Raw genomic sequence first — 7,773 nt, forward strand, 5'->3', positions numbered from 1 at the left:
TTCTTAACTTATCAGATTTAGTATGCCTTTACATTTTTTTTTAGAAAGTGTGCTTGTTTTATTAAGTTATTTTTATTACTATGTTTTGATATTTTCAAATTCGATTAATAGTACTTCAATAAATTTAAAAGACAATTATTGAATGATAAGGGTAAAATTGAATAGTAAATTAAAACTACAAAATGCACAAAGTATGCCTGTAGATGAGATGAAAATTAGACCAATCAAAACAAGAACACATAAAAAAAAATTGATTAATATGCGCATAAAAAAATAAGTGGAGAGAATAAATTTGAAGTTCAAACAAACATCTCTGAAGTCTGGCAGGGTATGTCAAAATGTAATTTTAGATAATCTCAAAGCAAGTAACTTATAAGACATTTTTACTTGAATCGATTAGTATGCAATACACGCGCAACACACATGTTCAGAAATTAGTATGAAAAAATATGCTCAACAAGTCAACATGACGTGAGAGAATAACTCTTTTTGTTTCAGGATCGAAGCATTTATAAGTACTTTGATTTAAGGAATACCCCAAGAAAATGCAAGGTCTAGGTCGAGGTTGTAACTTGTGAAAATTGTAAGGGTGAAGCAATGTGTAACAGAGACAATCAAATACATGTAATCAAACAATCTATATGTATATATATAAAAGAGACATTAGAGATTGCTGAAATGACATGCCTCAATGATCAAGAAATGCAATTATTATTTTTCTGATTTTTTCACTAAAATTTAATATAAAAATTAATTAATCCTCACATTTAACAAAAGACTTTTTAATTTTCGCTAAATAAATTCTTTCAGTTATATCATAATTCTTCATTAACTGAATAAAATTTTAAAGGTTTTTGCACCATTAAAACTTTAAAACAATTACTATATAAACAACCATACAATGTATCTTCAACATCCCGTTTTCATTATTTTGTGCAGTGTACATTAACAAAACATGAAGAAACTGAATAAGAAGCAGGAATCATAAGAACGAAGAAAAAGAAAAAAAATGTGAAACACTTTATGAAAAAAAAAATTACTCTTCATTTGATATATTTTTAAATTTTGGCTCTTATATTAATATAGTAATTTTTGTTTTTCTTCCTCTCTACCCTTTCTTCTTTAGCATATTTTAAATTTGTATGAGAATTTTTAAAAAATATTTTAAGAAAAGATTTATATTAAGAATTTTACATAAAATTAGGAGAAAATAAAATAAGAAGAATATGGAGTATATAAGGTAATATTGCTGAAATTATAATTTAATTTTTCAAGTAATTTATTTATTTTGTTCCAAATATAGTCATCCTAAATTTATAAAGTATAACAATAAATTATATAAATGGCAGGAGACACAATTTTTTTAAAAAATAAAAAGGAAAGAAAGTTGGAAGATTTATGGGAGATGTAACAAAAAAAGGTAAAACAAAAAAAATTAAAATATTTTTGAAATATTACATGCAGAAAAGGGAAAAAATGACATAAAATTTTAGAAAAATAGGAACTAAATGGAGAATAATAGTTGTAATTAGAAAAGACTCATAATTAACTGTGAGGAAGAAGGAAAAATTAAGAAAAAAGACATAAAGGAAAAAAAATAACAAAGATTTGAATTTAATTGTGTTGTTTTCTTTTTTGATTTTTGTTTTTTCCTTCTTATCATTTGTAATTTATTTCATATTAGTTAAAATGTTAAATTCATATAAACCTATATTTATTTATAGATGAATAATTTGAAGGTTGGAATCGAGTAGGTGATATGATGACACCTCTCTTTGACTATCATTTATACTAGAAAACTCAATCGAACTTCACGCGGCAATAAGAAATTGAGTGAAATTATATTTTTAATAATAAAAGATTAAATTTAAATAAAAAAAATGAAAGCTCAAGAATACTCGAAAAAAAAGTAGTCCTCCTCCATTTGAAATATATATATATATATAAGTAGATTTACATAAATGTAGAAGGAATATATAAATTGAATTATAACCTCTCAAAATTCCTATTCAATTTTTTCATTCAAATTTTAATCTTTTGGGGAAGAAACAAAACTTAGTTAAGAGTCTATGTCCGGTTGTTGATAGGGGGAGAAATAGATACTATACTTCTAGTGCTTTATTGTTTCACTATCTTTTGTGCAATATCTAAGTTTTATCAACCGTCTCTCTTATTGTGATAAAAATATTAAAATTAGTGAGAAAATGAATACATGACACTAATCACCTAATTTAGTTGCTAATTCACTAATACCATCATAGCTTTTCAGGAAAAAAGAATATTATATAGATCATTATTAATATTAATTAAAATTTATAAGACGAAAACTCATGAGAACTGAATGACATCAGAAAAAAGACGAAAACATATTTTTTTTTTAACTTAAAGGAGATATCACAATTCAAGAGTGTGTTAGATATGAAAAAAAATGCTTTTCGTGAGAGCTATAGATCAATCAGCAGCTATTTATTTTATCATTTTCGTCCACTTTAAAAAAAAATCACTTTGTATATTTTATGGAGCCAATGAAATAAATCAAGATTTCTTAAAATGAAAATTTTCTTCTCCTTTGATATATGAAAGATTGTCAAAACAATTACATTATTAAAGTAACTCTTTATAACGTATTTAAGTACATCCAAACTGTTTTAAAAAGCACTTTTCAAAAATTTTATGTGAAATAATTTATTTAGTTTAAATAGAAAAAAAAAGAATTTGTGCTTGAAAATAAAAAGAAGATGACATTTTTGTTAGAATTAGTGGCGACTTTTAGATCTTTTTTTAAAAGGTAGAACATGGATGGAATAAAAAAGAAAAATACTAAAAAGGAAGAAAAAGAAAATATAAATGATGGTCATGGAGAAGTGTCAACCACACTCTATTGCATTTTGGATTATAACTCCTCCGTCTCAAGCATCTTTATTTGATCGCATATTGGATTTGCATTAATAATATGTTATTATTTAAAGTAATTAAATTTGTATAATAATTATAGGTACTAAATAAGGTAATGAACATTGAGTAGTTGCAAAAGATGAGTAATGTGCATTAAGAAATTTTAATGGCATCAATATTATTAAGTGCATTAATTTTAAATAATTGATAGTAGTTAAAGTTCTAGCTAGATAGAGTAAGAAAAAAGAATTTTGCATCAAAAAGAATTAAAAAAAGAGACAACATGTATCAAATTAAGAACGTGACTTTTGGAGTTGTTGTAACGTATAATTTTAATATTTAAGAGGTAAAGATTGAATGAAATAAATTGATTTTAACCTCAATTTCTACAAATTATTTAGAAAATTATTTTTACATTAAAAATATTCAAATGTGAACATGTAAAAATATCCGTCCATAGATGTTGTGTCATCGATTCTCTCTCTCTTCAGTTGATACGATTTGACACATTTTTGTAATCATAAAATAAATACCGAAAATGTTGAGATTAATTAAAATGAGTAATTTTTAAAAAAAGAAAAGTCTCGAAACTATTTTTTTTCTTTTCAAGGTTTCATCCTTATGATGAAAGTGTTAGACATGAATCTAATCTGTATATATCTACTAAAATTATAATTAAATGGACTGTTGAAAATTCAACAATAATTAAGAGAGATACAAAAAATTATAAACATAACACGTTTAACATAATAAAAAGAGTTAAAAGAGTGACTTTTGACTATTTTTTACACATAAAATATAAATTAAGGCTAGGTTTTTTTAGCCGAAAAATGTGTCGCATCACTTTTCATAAAAGCTAGCTTTGACATTTGATCTTAATGTATAATTTTTCGATAGCCTAAACTACCACATGAAAAATAATAAGAAAGAAAAATTAGTGTTAGTCTAAAAACTATGACTGAAGTAACACTTAGATGGAGTAGTATTTGAGTGGTTAATTTAGATAACAAAAGTAAAAGTAAAATAAATTTCTTTTTATTTTTTTCTAAAATCTCTCACCTTTTTGCTTTCATGGTGGATTTGAACCTGCAACCTTAAAATTGAAGAGGAAAAATATTCACTATCCGAGAAAGTGAAATTCTATAATTCTTTACACCAAATTGAGGTTCAATAATTAAATTGGTCCTTCCATGATTTTGTATATTGCTACTCATGATAAATTTTAATACAAATATAATGTAAAATATAAAGCAAAACACCTTCAGACCTCTCGATTTCTAACAACTCCTATGCTATTATCAAATAAATACTAAGAAAATCTATATTGTTGGATGCTTAGGGAAAGGGGATGACATATGTATATATAGAGCATAAAATATTCTAAAGATTTTGACTTGCTTTGACCTTCCTTTAGTGCTGCTGATCATCTTTAATGTTAGCACTTGTTCCCATAAAAGTAGGCTAAGCCCGCGTAGTTAAAAGTTGCAATCATATAGTAGCGTATTTTCTAGCATTCTGACAAAATTACAATGAGTAAATAGATAGTTTCTGTCTTCATCCCGTGTTTTGCATAAGACACATCCTTTCTTTACTTGCACTTCCCACTTTCTCAATCTATCTGTTGTCATTAATTTATTTTGTCGTTGGAGCCACATGATATATTGCTTTAGGCATGACAAAAGTACTACACATCACATTTTTCATGGCGTAAAGGTAACAGTATTAGTACTAAATAATAAGAATGACAACTTCTTACCAGTTGTCCCTATGTTATACATTAAAGTATGTATAGTTGTTAGTACATGAAAAGAAAGAAATGATCATATCATCACAAATATATGAAAAGAAACAATTTTTTTTTTGTTAAGATTAGCAAATGATTGTAAATCTAAAATATTAAGTACAACTCAAATAATTTTAAACCAATTTAAGCTCAAGTAACTGAAAAAGAAAGACGCCTAACGCCCAAAAACACACATATTAAAAACTTACAACCTTAATTTTCTTCTTTTGCGTCCAATCATAGCTACAAAATTTAATATTGTCCTCCGAATAAATCATTGTACTTGTTAATACATGAAAAGAAAAAAATAATCACACCATCACAAATATATGAAAAGACACAAAACAAATTGTTATGATTAGTAAATGATTATAAATCTAAAATATCAAGTACAACTCAAATAATTTCAAATCAATTTAAGCTCAAAAATAGAAAAAGAAAGACGTCTAATGCCCAAAATCACATATATTAAAAACTAACAACCTCTATATATGTACAGTGATTTATTTGGAGGACAACATTGAATTTTGTAGTCATGGTTGGACGCAAAAGAAGAAAATAGAGGTTGTAAGTTTTTAATATATGTGATTTTGGGCATTAGACGTCTTTCTTTTTCTATTTTTGAGCTTAAATTGATTTGAAATTATTTGAGTTGTACTTGATATTTTAGATTTATAATCATTTACTAATCATAACAATTTGTTTTGTGTCTTTTCATATATTTGTGATGGTGTGATTATTTTTTTCTTTTCATGTATTAACAAGTACAATGATTTATTCGGAGGACAATATTAAATTTTGTAGCTATGATTGGACGCAAAAGAAGAAAATTAAGGTTGTAAGTTTTTAATATGTGTGTTTTTGGGCGTTAGGCGTCTTTCTTTTTCAGTTACTTGAGCTTAAATTGGTTTAAAATTATTTGAGTTGTACTTAATATTTTAGATTTACAATCATTTGCTAATCTTAACAAAAAAAAAATTGTTTCTTTTCATATATTTGTGATGATATGATCATTTCTTTCTTTTCATGTACTAACAACTATACATACTTTAATGTATAACATAGGGACAACTGGTAAGAAGTTGTCATTCTTATTATTTAGTACTAATACTGTTACCTTTACGCCATGAAAAATGTGATGTGTAGTACTTTTGTCATGCCTAAAGCAATATATCATGTGGCTCCAACGACAAAATAAATTAATGACAACAGATAGATTGAGAAAGTGGGAAGTGCAAGTAAAGAAAGGATGTGTCTTATGCAAAACACGGGATGAAGACAGAAACTATCTATTTACTCATTGTAATTTTGTCAGAATGCTAGAAAATACGCTACTATATGATTGCAACTTTTAACTACGCGGGCTTAGCCTACTTTTATGGGAACAAGTGCTAACATTAAAGATGATCAGCAGCACTAAAGGAAGGTCAAAGCAAGTCAAAATCTTTAGAATATTTTATGCTCTATATATACATATGTCATCCCCTTTCCCTAAGCATCCAACAATATAGATTTTCTTAGTATTTATTTGATAATAGCATAGGAGTTGTTAGAAATCGAGAGGTCTGAAGGTGTTTTGCTTTATATTTTACATTATATTTGTATTAAAATTTATCATGAGTAGCAATATACAAAATCATGGAAGGACCAATTTAATTATTGAACCTCAATTTGGTGTAAAGAATTATAGAATTTCACTTTCTCGGATAGTGAATATTTTTCCTCTTCAATTTTAAGGTTGCAGGTTCAAATCCACCATGAAAGCAAAAAGGTGAGAGATTTTAGAAAAAAATAAAAAGAAATTTATTTTACTTTTACTTTTGTTATCTAAATTAACCACTCAAATACTACTCCATCTAAGTGTTACTTCAGTCATAGCTTTTAGACTAACACTAATTTTTCTTTCTTATTATTTTTCATGTGGTAGTTTAGGCTATCGAAAAATTATACATTAAGATCAAATGTCAAAGCTAGCTTTTATGAAAAGTGATGCGACACATTTTTCGGCTAAAAAAACCTAGCCTTAATTTATATTTTATGTGTAAAAAATAGTCAAAAGTCACTCTTTTAACTCTTTTTATTATGTTAAACGTGTTATGTTTATAATTTTTTGTATCTCTCTTAATTATTGTTGAATTTTCAACAGTCCATTTAATTATAATTTTAGTAGATATATACAGATTAGATTCATGTCTAACACTTTCATCATAAGGATGAAACCTTGAAAAGAAAAAAAATAGTTTCGAGACTTTTCTTTTTTTAAAAATTACTCATTTTAATTAATCTCAACATTTTCGGTATTTATTTTATGATTACAAAAATGTGTCAAATCGTATCAACTGAAGAGAGAGAGAATCGATGACACAACATCTATGGACGGATATTTTTACATGTTCACATTTGAATATTTTTAATGTAAAAATAATTTTCTAAATAATTTGTAGAAATTGAGGTTAAAATCAATTTATTTCATTCAATCTTTACCTCTTAAATATTAAAATTATACGTTACAACAACTCCAAAAGTCACGTTCTTAATTTGATACATGTTGTCTCTTTTTTTAATTCTTTTTGATGCAAAATTCTTTTTTCTTACTCTATCTAGCTAGAACTTTAACTACTATCAATTATTTAAAATTAATGCACTTAATAATATTGATGCCATTAAAATTTCTTAATGCACATTACTCATCTTTTGCAACTACTCAATGTTCATTACCTTATTTAGTACCTATAATTATTATACAAATTTAATTACTTTAAATAATAACATATTATTAATGCAAATCCAATATGCGATCAAATAAAGATGCTTGAGACGGAGGAGTTATAATCCAAAATGCAATAGAGTGTGGTTGACACTTCTCCATGACCATCATTTATATTTTCTTTTTCTTCCTTTTTAGTATTTTTCTTTTTTATTCCATCCATGTTCTACCTTTTAAAAAAAGATCTAAAAGTCGCCACTAATTCTAACAAAAATGTCATCTTCTTTTTATTTTCAAGCACAAATTCTTTTTTTTTCTATTTAAACTAAATAAATTATTTCACATAAAATTTTTGAAAAGTGCTTTTTAAAACAGTTTGGATGTACTT

Source organism: Capsicum annuum, chromosome 10, assembly GCF_002878395.1.
Source record: "Capsicum annuum cultivar UCD-10X-F1 chromosome 10, UCD10Xv1.1, whole genome shotgun sequence".
NCBI lineage: Eukaryota > Viridiplantae > Streptophyta > Magnoliopsida > Solanales > Solanaceae > Capsicum > Capsicum annuum.